A 12,952-nucleotide genomic window follows, 5' to 3' on the forward strand; every position below is an offset into this window, starting at 1 on the left:
CATCACCTGCTCTCACTCTGCTCAGCATTAATCTTATCTGAATTCTTGGTGTTTTCAGTGGACGAGCCTGCCAACAGCTCACCTCTCATTTTCCTTCTTACCCTTTCATTTTACCTGAACCACTCCTTTGATTGTGTCCTAGACCTCTTCATGATACTGTATCTCTAGGGTTCCCTTCATTTTGCTGGACTGCTGCTATGCACCTCCTCTCTCAAACCTCCCAGTACCTCCTGCCCAGTCCTCACCAGCCTCAGCTGATACATTCTGCTCTCTGCTGGGATAACTGACCTCCAGGGAGTGGCTGTGGCTTCATCCCTGGTGCCAGAATTCTGAAAAGACACAGATGGGCCCTACCTCATCTCTTCCACCTCCTTTTCAACTTGCAATACTCAGTTCTCATTCCTGTATACTAAGGCAGTTCTGTCACATTCAGCAGCCCACTTCTACTTCCTAATTCTGTGTCTGTGTGTAGTTGCAGACAACATTATCTTTTTTTCTTTGTTCACACTGTGCAGTTTATAGGATCTCAGTCCCCGAAGCAGGAACTGAACCTGGGCCCACAGCAGGGAAAGTTCAAAGTCCTGTCCACTGGACCATCAGCGAATTCCCCAGAATCTATTTTAACATGTTTAAGCAGAAATGGATTTGGTACAAACCACTAGGTAGCTTACAGAATTCCCAAAAAGGAACCAAGCTGGGCTCTCACATAGGCAGATGCCCAGAAAAGGGACCAAGGACAGTACCAAGAGGCTCCAGTGGAAACCCAGCAGCTGCTGGTGCCTGCTACTAGACTGGCACCCTCACCGCACCGAAGAGAGGGGCTAGACCTCCAGGAGGTTTGCTACCTGTTCTGAGAAAAACCAAGTCATCCACATCCACTTGAGAACGATCCTGACTATACGGTCTCATGACCTTTATTTCCATCTTCCAAGTTGTACCTGCTCAGTGAAAATTGGTTGTATGTGTACATCTAAAGAGCAAGGGCTTCTGGGAAATAGTTTTTGAATTCTGCCTCAGAAAGTGAGATTTATAATGTGGAGCAGTCCTAAAACAGAAAGGATTTTCAAAACATTTTGGACAGCTTTTATAAAATATCAAATATTCTTTTGAGACATAGAAAATGACCAAAATTTCTGAAGAATACATGATATTCATGGGTAGGGAAGGTCAATATCCAGATTCCAGTTTTTGCCAAGTGAATTTTTATGTTAAAAGTAATTCCAATCAAAGTTTACAAGGGAAGTTGTCTGTGTGTGCGTGCACGTGTGTACGTGTGGAACCTCACAAATTGACTCTAGAATTTATACAGAAAAGGACAAAGAATAGCTAAGACATTTTTGAAGAAGTTGGCTGATTTTGTGCTACCAGAGAATAAATATATTGATAATCAAAAGCAACCAAACAACAGCAAAAACAAAGCCTCCCTAACCTTAACGTACACTGTAATATGATTTATGTGAGTTAAAACAGCAAAGGAGTCTTTAGAAATGGACACATTTTATACACAGTTATATACCTTTATACAAAGTACAGAATTATGGAGAAAGTATAGAGTGATCAGCATCAGTGGCACAGGCTGAGAAAATACACCTCCTCTCCTCTTCTTGCTCCTCTGTTCTCCTCTTACTACTTCTTTCATTCTGTCCCACATTCCAGGAACCCAGTCCCAAATGCTGCCCCTCAGTGGTCCAACACTCCACACCTTTGCCCTATTCCTTTTCTGAAAGCAATAGTAGATATTCTGTTTCTAAAGTATCTTGAATTAAAGATTCTCAAAGTGCTTTACAAAATGTGGTCTTTTTACTCCTCTGTAAGTAGATCAGTACAAAAAGCTTATTTTACGGCTGTCCAGAAAGAAGTTATATGATTTCAGTTCAGTTCAGTCACTCAGTCGTGTCCGACTCTTTGCGACCCCATGAACCGCAGCACTCCGGGCCTCCCTGTCCATCACCAACTCCTGGAGTCTACCGAAACCCATGTTCATTGAGTTGGTGATGCCATCCAACCGTCTCATCCTCTGTTGTCCCCTTCTCCTCCTGCCCTCAATCTTTTCCAGCATCAGGGTCTTTTCAGTGAGTCAGCTCTTTGCATGAGGTGGCCAAAGTATTGGAGTTTCAGCTTCAGCATCCGTCCTTCCAATGAACACCCAGGACTGATCTCCTTTAGGATGGACTGGTCGGCTCTCCTTGCAGTCCAAGGGACTCTCAAGAGTCTTCTCCAACACCACAGTTCAAAAGCATCAATTCTTCGGCGCTCAGCTTTCTTTATAGTCCCAACTCTCACATTCATACATGACTACTGGAAAAACCATAGCCTTGACCAGACGGACCTTTGCTGGCAAAGTAATGTCTCTGCTTTTTAATATGCTGTCTAGTTTAGTCATAAGTTTCCTTCCAAGGAGTAAGCATCTTTTCATTTCATGGCTGCAGTCACAATCTGCAGTGATTTTGGAGCCCCCCAAAATAAAATCATCCACTGTTTCCACCGTTTCCCCATCTATTTGCCATGAAGTGATGGGACCGGATGCCATGATCTTAGTTTTCTGAATTGCTTTAAGGTAAAAATCATATTGTTTTATTAATTTTTTAAAGATTTGTTTATAGCTGTGCTAGGTCTTCATTGCTGTACTCTGGCTTTTCTCTAGTTGCACCGAGTGGAGGCTACTCTGTTGTGGCGCGCAGGCTTCTCATTCAGTGGCCTCATTGGGATGGGCACGGGCTATAGGCTCTCAGACTTCAGTAGCTGCAGCTCGCAGGCTCTAGAGCGCTGGCTCTATAGTTGTGATGTATGGGCTTGCTTGCCATGCAGCATCTGTGATCTTCCCAAACCAGGTATCAAACCTGTGTCCTCTTCATTAGCAGGTAGATGCTTAACCACTGCGCCACCAGGGAAGCCCCCAAGTCATATTATCTTAAAAGCTAGATAATATATAAAAGAATATGTTGCTTAAAGAAAATATTTTGAAATTTCTATTACATGCAGCCCAGTTGTAGGGTCATGTATAGGCTCATCTATTTCTCATAAATGAATCAGTAATGATTGTTATTTCTACGATCTCCTCACTAGTTACAATGTGTGTTAGTTGCTCAGTCTTGTCTGACTCTTTGTGACCCCATGGGGTGTAACCCTCCAGACTCCTCCGTCCATGACATTTTCCAGGAAACAATACTGGGGTGGGTTTCCATTTCCTTGTCCAAGGGATCTTCCTGACCCAGGGATCAAACCCACGTCTCCTGCATTGTAGGCAGACTCTTTACTGTCTGAGCTACCAGGACTGTTACAGGAAATTTCAGTTGGCCACAATTTTCAATTTACCCCATTACCACCTTCTTGAGGACACCTTGAATTGCTTTAGTCATGACCTGTGGCTTATGGGATTTAGTTTCCCAACCTGGGATCGAACCCAGGCCCCTAGCAGTGGAAGTGGAGAGTCCTAACCACTGGACCACCAGGGAATTCCCCTTGGATTTTAATAATGATAAAAATATCTACTTTACTGGTGCTGTTTACCATTTAACATTTAAGCACAATGCCACTGAAAGTTAGATATTTCTATATCAGGTTTGTATTTTAAAAAACACCAGGAACGGTAAATGATCTTGCTTCAGGACAGTGACTAGAGACAGAACTGAAGTGTATCAATGGCCACTTTCAGCTCTAATCTTTACTTTCTAAGAAAAGCAGTCTCAGGTATAGCAGTTCTCAGTGTATCAAATAATTATGTGGGATAGATGAATTTTTTCTTGCCCTTGTTTTGCCAGCAATCTTAGCAGTTTAGTTATAATTTGTTCTTCAGTGACTACTAGCAAATTGGTTATCTAAGGAAGGAGTGATGTTCATTAGATTCTGTCAATAAAAGTGCAAATAATGAGTCTCAAATGTATAGGGAGCACAAATGTGAAGCCAAATTGTGTCTGTTCCTAAGAACGAGGTTTTCTTTATAGCCACTGTTCTGGGAACAGAGCAGTTTTCTTGTACCTTTTCAGCTCTCTCATTTTCCATAAACAAGAAGCCTGATTATTATTTTTTAAATATTTATTTATTTGACTGCATGGAGTCTTAGTTGAGGCATACTACAACGATCTTCATTGCTTCCTGTGGGATCTTCCACTGTGGGGCACAGAATCTCTACTTGCAGCTTGAGGGCTTAGTTACTCTGAGACATGTGGGATCATAGTTCCCTGACCACAGGGGTTGAATCTGTGAACCACTGCAAGACGGATTCTTAACCACTGGACCAGCAGGCAAGTCCTGATACCTAATTATTTTACAAGCAATTAAGAAGAGGTGTCTACATTATCTCCACTTTTAATCTCTTGGCCATATAAAGTGGCTTTTAAATTTTTTTTTTTTTTTCTGATTAGAAATAACATGCTTTGGAGCAAAAATTTTGCCTGGAAAAATACCTAGGCCTGAATTTCACCATGTTTAATTCTTTGGTGAATATATAAACACACACACAGTGAGTGTGGATGCATCCATGAATTATAATTATGCATACTCTGTCATAGAGTTCTTTTAAGTTAGCAGAATACAAGGTAGGTGTCCTAGTAAACAAACGATCTATAACATGTTTAATAGCTGCATGATATTGCACTGCATGGATTTCTCTTCTTCCTGGAACTAATTTCTTATTGTTGAATGTTTAGGATATTTCCATTTTGAATCTCTCTGAATACTTAGATGAACAGCCAGTACATATGATTGACACAGTTATGATTTATCATTATTTTTTACCTCATTCCATTTAAAAGAAGTGGAATATATCTGTTAAACTAAGGGCCTTTTTGATACCCAGCCCAAGCTCATCCTGCTTACTGCACAACAGGCCAATAAATTAGGAGATGAGTTGTTGGAGCAAGAAATAATGACTTTAACTGGAAAGCCAGCAGGCCAGGAAGATGGTAGACTAGTGTCTTATTGCAAAGAACCATCTTTCTTCAGTCAGAATTTGGGCTCCTTTTACACAGGGAAGGGGGAGGGCTCACTGCAATGCCAATGGGCCACGGGGACCCACCCCTATTAGACCTTTTGTTCTTCTACTTCGCTTATTATTTCTCCAGAGCTACTCTATAAATAATAAATGGCACTGCTTTTCATGCTGAAAAAGTCAGCGTTGGTGCGACTGTCCCAGGGATGCTGGAGAGTCATGCCCTGTGTAGCCTTGTGTGCCAGTTCTCTGTTTGTCTCGGTGGGTTATTAGTCTCTCCCCTGTTACTCAGCAACATGCTCCCCCATTAACATTATGCTTGAGGTGTATTACTAGAGGATTCAGGAAAGTAAGGGAGTAAACCAAAAAGAAATATTTAGAGCTCAGGAAGTGGAGGATCCAGCATTCACAGGGTAGTGGAGGGAGGGGAGGAGAGCTCACACCGGTCCTAGGCAGCAGCCCGTTTGGACTGGAGCAGGACGACGAAGTACTGTGGGGGTTAGGCCTCCAGGAAGACAGGACAACAGTATTCTAATTCCAGGCACGTCATTATGCACTGTCAGAACACCAAGGATTAAAAGAAACTAAGAGCTTCTGCGGGTGTGTGGGAGTGGGGAACAGGTCACATACATCAAGGAACTGGAATTGGAATGGCACGAGACTTCTCAGTAGCATCATGGGATGCTCCAAGAGGATGGACAGTGCCTAAAAATTCTGGAGAAAATTATTTTCAGCCTAGGATTCCATCCCTAGCCAAACTGTCCATCAAAAGTAAATTAATGCAAGTAGAATGCTAAGTGTTAACTATAAATGTACTGAGAGTACTGAAACTGTAAATCACTTTGTGACCATTATAATAAAGACTGGTTCAGGTAAGAATCATCAATGGATGCTCAGTATAGGGGGAAATTTAATGAGGATCAGAATATTTGTATCTTCAGTGTTTCCCACGGAAGCTCATTAGTTGCAAGAGAAATCACAAAGTATCTACAAATTGCACAGCACCTTGACTGGATTATCAAAATTAACAACACCACAGAGGGGCATTTGGAGGTTGTATCCTTCATACCTGATGACCTGAGAAAAGCACATCACTTGTGAGTATCCTAGTAAGGGATGATTATCCCGAATCTAATCACAGGGAATCACCAGGCAAACCCAGTGTGGTGTATTTCTATTCAAAAAGGCGATTCTGTGCTCTTTTAAAAATGTGTCATAAAAGACAAAGACTGAGAAGGTATTCCAGATTAAGTGTGACTAAAGAGATATGATGCTAAATGCAATACTTGAGTGGATGTTCTGTTGAAGGAAAAATAAACTGCTCTAAAGGACAGTATTGGGCTGACATACAACATTAAAATATAGACAATAGATTAGATACAAATTGGATCAATATGAAATTTGCTAAAGGTTAAAGTATTGTTATTATGTAAGAATATTCTGAGGAAAGACGCACACTGAAGTATTTATGGATAAAGGGACATGATGTATGAACATTACTTTTTTATTTTTAATTATTTATTTTAATTGGAGGCTAATTACTTTAAAATATTGTAGTGGTTTTTGCCATACATTGACATGAATCAGCCATGGGAGTACATGTGTCCCCCATCCTGAAACCCCTCCCACTTTCCTCCCCATCCCATCCCTCAGGGTCATCCCAGTGCACCGGCTTTGAGTGCCCTGTTTCATGTATCAAGCTTGGACTAGTGATCTAGTTCACATATAATATACATGTTTCAATGCTATTCTCTCAAATCATCCCACCCTCACCTTCTCCCAGAGTCCAAAAGTCTGTTCTTTGTATCTGTGTCTCTTTTGCTGTCTCGCATATACAGTCATCATTACCATCTTTCTAAATTCCATATATATGTGTTAATATACTGTATTGGTCTTTTTCTTTCTGAGTTACTTCACTCTGTGTAACAGGCCCAGTTTCATCCACCTCATTAGAACCAATTCAGATGTGTTCTTTTTAATAGCTGAGTAAGCTCTCTCCCCCGCCGCCAGCGCACCACGTGCGTACACTCCTTCTCTCTCTCTCTCTCTCTCCACAACCCACCACCCCGCACTGGCGCACTCCTCCACTCTCTTCTCCTTCGAGGATGGATTCTCCTTCTATCTTCCTACTAAAATAGAGCTGTAACACTGATTTGTCTAAGAGCTATGACATGGTTTGTCCAGACCCAAGAGCTGTGACTGGCTGAGGGCTTTAATGTCCTTGGCGCCAAATCATTGTTGTGACGAAACAAGAACCTAGGAGCATACCCTCGCCTGACATCTGTGTTGCCGTGACTCGGATTTAACCTGGCAGAGACAACCTCCACACAGAAGAGTCCAGGCACAGCAGGAGCCCAACTCAGCAAAGCTCCCGCGGTAAAACCCGGAACGCCAAGAAAACCCAGCGCAGGGGAAGGCCCATCGTGCTGGAAACCGGGACAGTGAAACACGAACTCGGCAGAAAGCCCACGCGGCTCAGCCTCAGGTTCTGGAAGACCTCTGGTTAAGATAGGTCTTCGCTCCTGTGGCTGGAGGAACATGCCTAACGAAATCTTAATTCCTTTACAGTCTCTCATTTCTTGTTTCCTCGAACTCCCCGCAAACAGGCGGGCAGCAGTGGGCACAATTGAGGGGTTCTGGAGAGGCTACTCTTTGGTATGTCCCAAAGGCGCTATCTGCTGGGCCCCAGTAGCTGTTACCCAAGCCGGTGGGGGTTCTTCTGTCCTTACTCTTGTCTGTGCCAAGAATCAGGCCAATGAAAACTGTGAGCACAGGTCAGGTATTTAGCAGATTTTCCAGCAGGCTATGAAGGGGATCCCTTGGCACGTTTTTCCCACTGCTTTTTCCTCCTGTCCTTCAGCTCTCTCCCGGGACTCGATCCCGGCCAAAACCCAGAATATCTGGTTTCAGGACCTAATAAAGCTCAGGCTCTGAGGTCTTATTGGAAAAATTTAGTGAGAGACAAAGCCAAAGGTAAGAGGTGGATTTGTTAGGATTCAGAGGGAATCTTCAGGGTGTGGGCCATTGCTGAGGGCAGTGTGGTCTGGATAGGTTTTGCGAGTGAATTCATATGCTAATGAGTGGGACGATCTTCCCAGCCCTGGGGGAGCCAGCCACTCCTCCCTCTTTGACAGTGCCTTGGAGCTGTCTTGTCACCTCTGGGCGCGTCTGTGGTTTATAGATTGGGGACTAAGGTTTACTTGAATTTGACTTGTCTTCTTGGACCCAGCTGATTTTAATTGGTTTCCTTTATGCCCTTGTGCTGTGTCACTCTTTCAAAGGTTGTGCTCTGCCTCCTTCCCTCCTGTCTCATGCTCCTTTCCTCAGCCCCATCCTGGCCCACAATGTTGCCTCTACAATCTTCTAGAGGGACAATCAGAAAATAGCTGGACTTGGGAGGGAAATACTGTATAATATCCAACCCCTTAATCCTACCTAGCACTGGTAAAAAAAAAAAAAAGAAAAAAAAATAGCTGAGTAATATTCCATTGTGTATATGTACCACAGCTTTCTTATCCATTTGTCTGCCAATGGACATCGAGGTTGCTTCCATGTCCCAGCTACTGTAAACAGTGCTGCGATGAACATTGGGGTACACATGTCTCTTTCAATTCTGATTTCCTCGGTGTGTAGGCCCAGCAGTGGGATTTCTTCATCGTATGGCAGTTCTATTTCCAGTTTTTAAAGGAATGTCCACACTGTATGAACATTACTCTTAAATATTTCAGAGAAAGTGATCATCTGTCCCCACCCATCTACCCCTCCCTCCCTCCCTCCATCCATCCCTGAGAGAGAAAGAGGAGAGACAGAAAAAGAAAAAGCAGATATTAAAATGGAACAAAACGCTAGTAACAGGTGAATGTGTGTAAAGGCAACACAAGTTTCATGTAATTATTCTTATTCTTAGAACTATTCTATAAGTTGTAAATATAAAAAAAGTAATATAAACATGTTTTCAGACATCCAAGGACCACATAGTTTAACCATCATGTTATAAGAATGTGTGCTTCAGAAAAAACTACAGATGATCTAGGAAACTGGAAATCCAGCACAGGAGAGAAGGAGAAAGGAAGCCCCGAGAAGGCAACAGTAATCAGTCCAGATTGGAACAGAAGGATAAAGCATGGTGGGAGAGAGATCTGGAAAAAAAAATGGGACTGATAGATTACTTGGAAGTGTTTGAGTGTTCAGAAAATTATTGTTTCACAAATCTGTAGGAGAATTTGGGGAAAAAAAATAAGGGGCAATACAAAACAAAGCAAATTTCAAAAGAAAAAAAAATTCAGGCAACTGTGAAGTACAGGAAAAGCCAAAAACTTAGAAAGAAAAGGTAATCATAAAACACACCATGACTTATCAGGTAATGACATTTACAGTCATGATAAGTAAACACTGCATTTTTATAATCAAACTTTGTGATATATTGGGAGAATGATGGAGTATAGTGAGATGTAAAAAATTACATCCTCAATAATCACCATCAGAACTCAACAGATTCTAAACAGCCGTGTGAAGAACAATGTAAACGTATGTGGCAGTTGCCGCTGTTTGCCTACAAAACAGCCAAGCCCTTTGTTCCTCCTTCTGGATTTTGTTCAGCATTTCCCTCCTTCCACTGGCCATGTGTAGCAGGGGCATCCCCAAAGGGGAAATGCTCTTGGTCCAAGTTGATCATGCTGGGCCTATACCTCTCTTTTTACCAGCCAGGGCACGGCAGTGTGCTGTAGTTCTAGCTGATGACACGCTAGGGAGGGCTTCTCAGGGGTTTCAAGGAGTACATTTTACAGTCTTAAGAAATACATAGCAAGTGGCCTTTAGGCATTGTCATTTCTGGAGTGGTGTTCAGAGCTCCTGAGTCATCTTGTGGGCCTGAGGGGAGCCAGACAAGATGGCAGAGGGCAGAGCCCAGATCCTAGAGGAAGGGAGCCCTGGTCACACACAGCCCCTCTTTTCTTTTGAAGTATCTTGTAAAGATACAATCAAGGGAGTTCCCTAGTGGTCCAGTGATTAGTGGACTAGAGTTCCCTAGTGGTCCTGTGCTTTCACTTCTTAGGGCTCTGGTTCAACCTCTGGTCAGGGAACTCAGATAACAAGCCTTGTGCATAGCCAAAAAAAAAAAAACCATGATACAATCAACATACAATAATATACAATTAAAGACAAAAAATTGTAGTCTTCACCATCTGAATCTTTCATCTATATGTTACTGTGAACAGAGTGTATGTTATTCTGGCCTTTTGCATATGTTTATGCATGTGTTTGATTTTTACTATATGTCCATATGTATGTGTTCATATACATGTACACATACATAATTCTTTAAACCCACAATGGGATCCTCCAAGAGGCCAGTTCTCAAACTTGAACATGCTTAAGAATGATCCTGAGGACTCCATAAACACAGATTACCCGATGCCATCTGCAGAAACTGCCTCACTTCAGGGCTTACACCTCAGTCCTTCTAGGAACCAGTGGACAAACTCACCTGCAGTCCTGCCATGTGAGATCCTCTGAACACTCCCGATTCATGTTCCCATCCTCCCATTTCTTTCCAATCCTGGGAGCACAACTGTCTTTGTTCTGGATTTCCGTTCCAACCAGAAAAGCACAAAGCCTGCACTGCATCTTCTCCGTAGTCAATTGCCGGGCCAGCCGGAAGATTTCAGCGAGCAACATGACGCGTTCCTTTAGGCTAAGAAATAAAGAGACAGAACAGATGGGGTCGAGAGGATCGCTGCAGTCAACGATGATTCTTTATTTCTCAGGGTTACATATATACTAAACCAAGAAGAGAGGCATCCCAAAGAAAATTCTTCCCCATGTACATCATCTTTAAGATAACAATCACCAGAGCTCTCTCCTGGCGCCAAAGGCATCCTACTTATCTTAAGGGCAGTCGTGCAAAGCCATCTATCTGCACCTTGTGTGCATTCAAGGCTCACTAATGGTCTGTTAGGAGTTAACTCGGATAGTAAATTCCAGAGGAGTGGCGGGACAGAGAGCTATGTCTGCGAACAGACCCTTGATAATCAATCAAGGCAGCTCCCAGAGTCAGCTCTTTCAAGCCGCTCCCCGCAGTTAATGTCCTCCTTGTTTGACTTGCTACCTACCTCCAAACCCAGGTCCTTTATGGAGACATTGAGAAACAAGCTGGCAGAGACCCTCAGGGTACGTCAGCCGACCCGAATTGAAAAGGCTGTTTTCTAGAGACAGTCCTCAATACCCATCAGTGCAGGAGGGCCCCCAAGTGGCATATTAATAGCAAATGCCTATTAAAAATTTTTCTTTTAGATTCAAAGAGATTTTTATAATGATAAGATAATTATATCACTGCTGTGCTGTGCTGAGTTGTGTTTGACTCTTTGCAACCTTGTTATAGCCCATCAGGCTCCTCTGTCCATGGAATTCTCCAGGCAAGAATACTGGAGTGGGTTGCCATTTCCTCCTCCAGAAGTCTTCCTGATCCAGAGACAGAACCCGAGTCTCCCGAGTCTCCTGCAGTGCAGGTGGGTTCTTTATCACCGAGCCTCCTGGGAAGCCCATTTGCATCATTAGTAGTTCCTTTTAATTTCTTGGGCAAAATTTAGTAGGTGAAGAATCGAGATAAACTTGTATTTCCTCTTGGAGGTACTTCACATGGGTAAAAGAGGCCACATATTTGAAGGTTAAGGCCTGGCTCTCAGTGAAGAGCCCATGGATGGCTCTGTCTGGCAAGGCCATTGCTGGTAATATATAGACAACTGGAGGTCCATAGCTTAGGTTAAATATGCTCATTGGTCCATGTTATTGGGAGAATATCAGTTCAGTTCAGTTGCTCAGTCGTGTCCGACTCTTTGTGACCCCACAGACTGCAGCACGCCAAGTCTCCCTGTCCATCACCAACTCCCGGAGTTTACTCAAACTCATGTCCATTGAGTCGGTGATGCCATCCAACCATCTCATCCTCTGTTGTCCCCTTCTCCTCCCGCCTTCAATCTTTCCCAGCATCAAGGTCTTTTCAAATCAGTCAGTTCTTCCCTTCAGGTGGCCAAAGTATTGGAGTTTCAGCTTCAGCATCCGTCCTTCCAATGAATATTCAGGACTGATTTCCTTTAGGATGGACTGGTTGGATCTCCTTGCAGTCCAAGGGGACTCTCAAGAGTCTCTCTAACACCACAGTTCAAAAGCATCAATTCTTTGGCACTCAGCTTTCTATGTAGTCCAGCTCTCACATCCATACATGTCTACTGGAAAAGCCACAGCTTTGACTATATGGACATATGTCAGCAAAGTGATGTCTCTGCTTTTTAATACACTGTCTAGGTTTGTCATAGTTTTTCTTCCAAGGAGCAAGTGTCTTTTAATTTCATGGCTGCAGTCACTGTCCACAATGATTCTGGAGCCCAAGAAAATAAAGTCTGCCACTGTTTGCATTTTTTCCCCATCTATTTGCCATGAAGTGATCTGTGGTAGTTAGGTTCCATAAAGTCACTGTGAACACTGAATTAGCAAATATAGAACTCTTTTATCTCAGGGGAAGTACAGGAGTAGGTTTGTGAGACCTCTGGCCGTAGTTTCATCAACTAATAAAAACATGACCTTACTCAATGTGTGTTTTATTTTAGAGACAAGTTGTTTAATATACATCATTGATTCATTAATACTGAACTCATGGCCAACAGTATCATAACACATGCCTGAATGAAGTTTATCTAACAGACATATTTTCTCCATAAGGCGCATCACAGCCTTCTTGCTCTTAGGAACACTGGATTGCATTTCAGGACATAATTCCGGAGCCATCCTAAGCAGTGAAATTACCAACAAAAAGTGGCACAGAAGTGTGAACAGAGTGACATTAGATAGACTACAGAAAGGGCACTTGTGTATAGTCTGAAGGATGAATCAAGAAGGCAGAGTTCCCTTTATCAACCTCATCTAGGAATATGCAGGGTGGGTGACTCAAGGTTTTTAATCATTCTTCACATGTCTGTGAATGACCACAGAAACACTGAGGGTATTGATTTTGGGGTTACTGGTGAA

At 42.8% G+C, this 12,952-nt stretch overlaps 1 long non-coding RNA gene across 3 annotated transcripts in view; it reads right to left on the reverse strand.

Moving 5' to 3' along the window:
- Positions 1 to 12,952, reverse strand: part of LOC122682538 — a 39,032-nt gene that overhangs the window by 17,773 nt on the left and 8,307 nt on the right. Inside the window, exon 4 of one of the 3 annotated variants that reach the window (XR_006337415.1) lies at positions 2,584 to 2,918. The exons of the other annotated variants lie outside the window; for them this stretch is intronic. This is a non-coding gene — a long non-coding RNA (uncharacterized LOC122682538). Of the gene's footprint in view, positions 1 to 2,583; positions 2,919 to 12,952 lie in introns of those variants that run through there. 3 annotated transcript variants of the gene reach the window in all.

The sequence above is a fragment of the Cervus elaphus genome, chromosome 24, assembly GCF_910594005.1.
Source record: "Cervus elaphus chromosome 24, mCerEla1.1, whole genome shotgun sequence".
Lineage (NCBI taxonomy): Eukaryota > Metazoa > Chordata > Mammalia > Artiodactyla > Cervidae > Cervus > Cervus elaphus.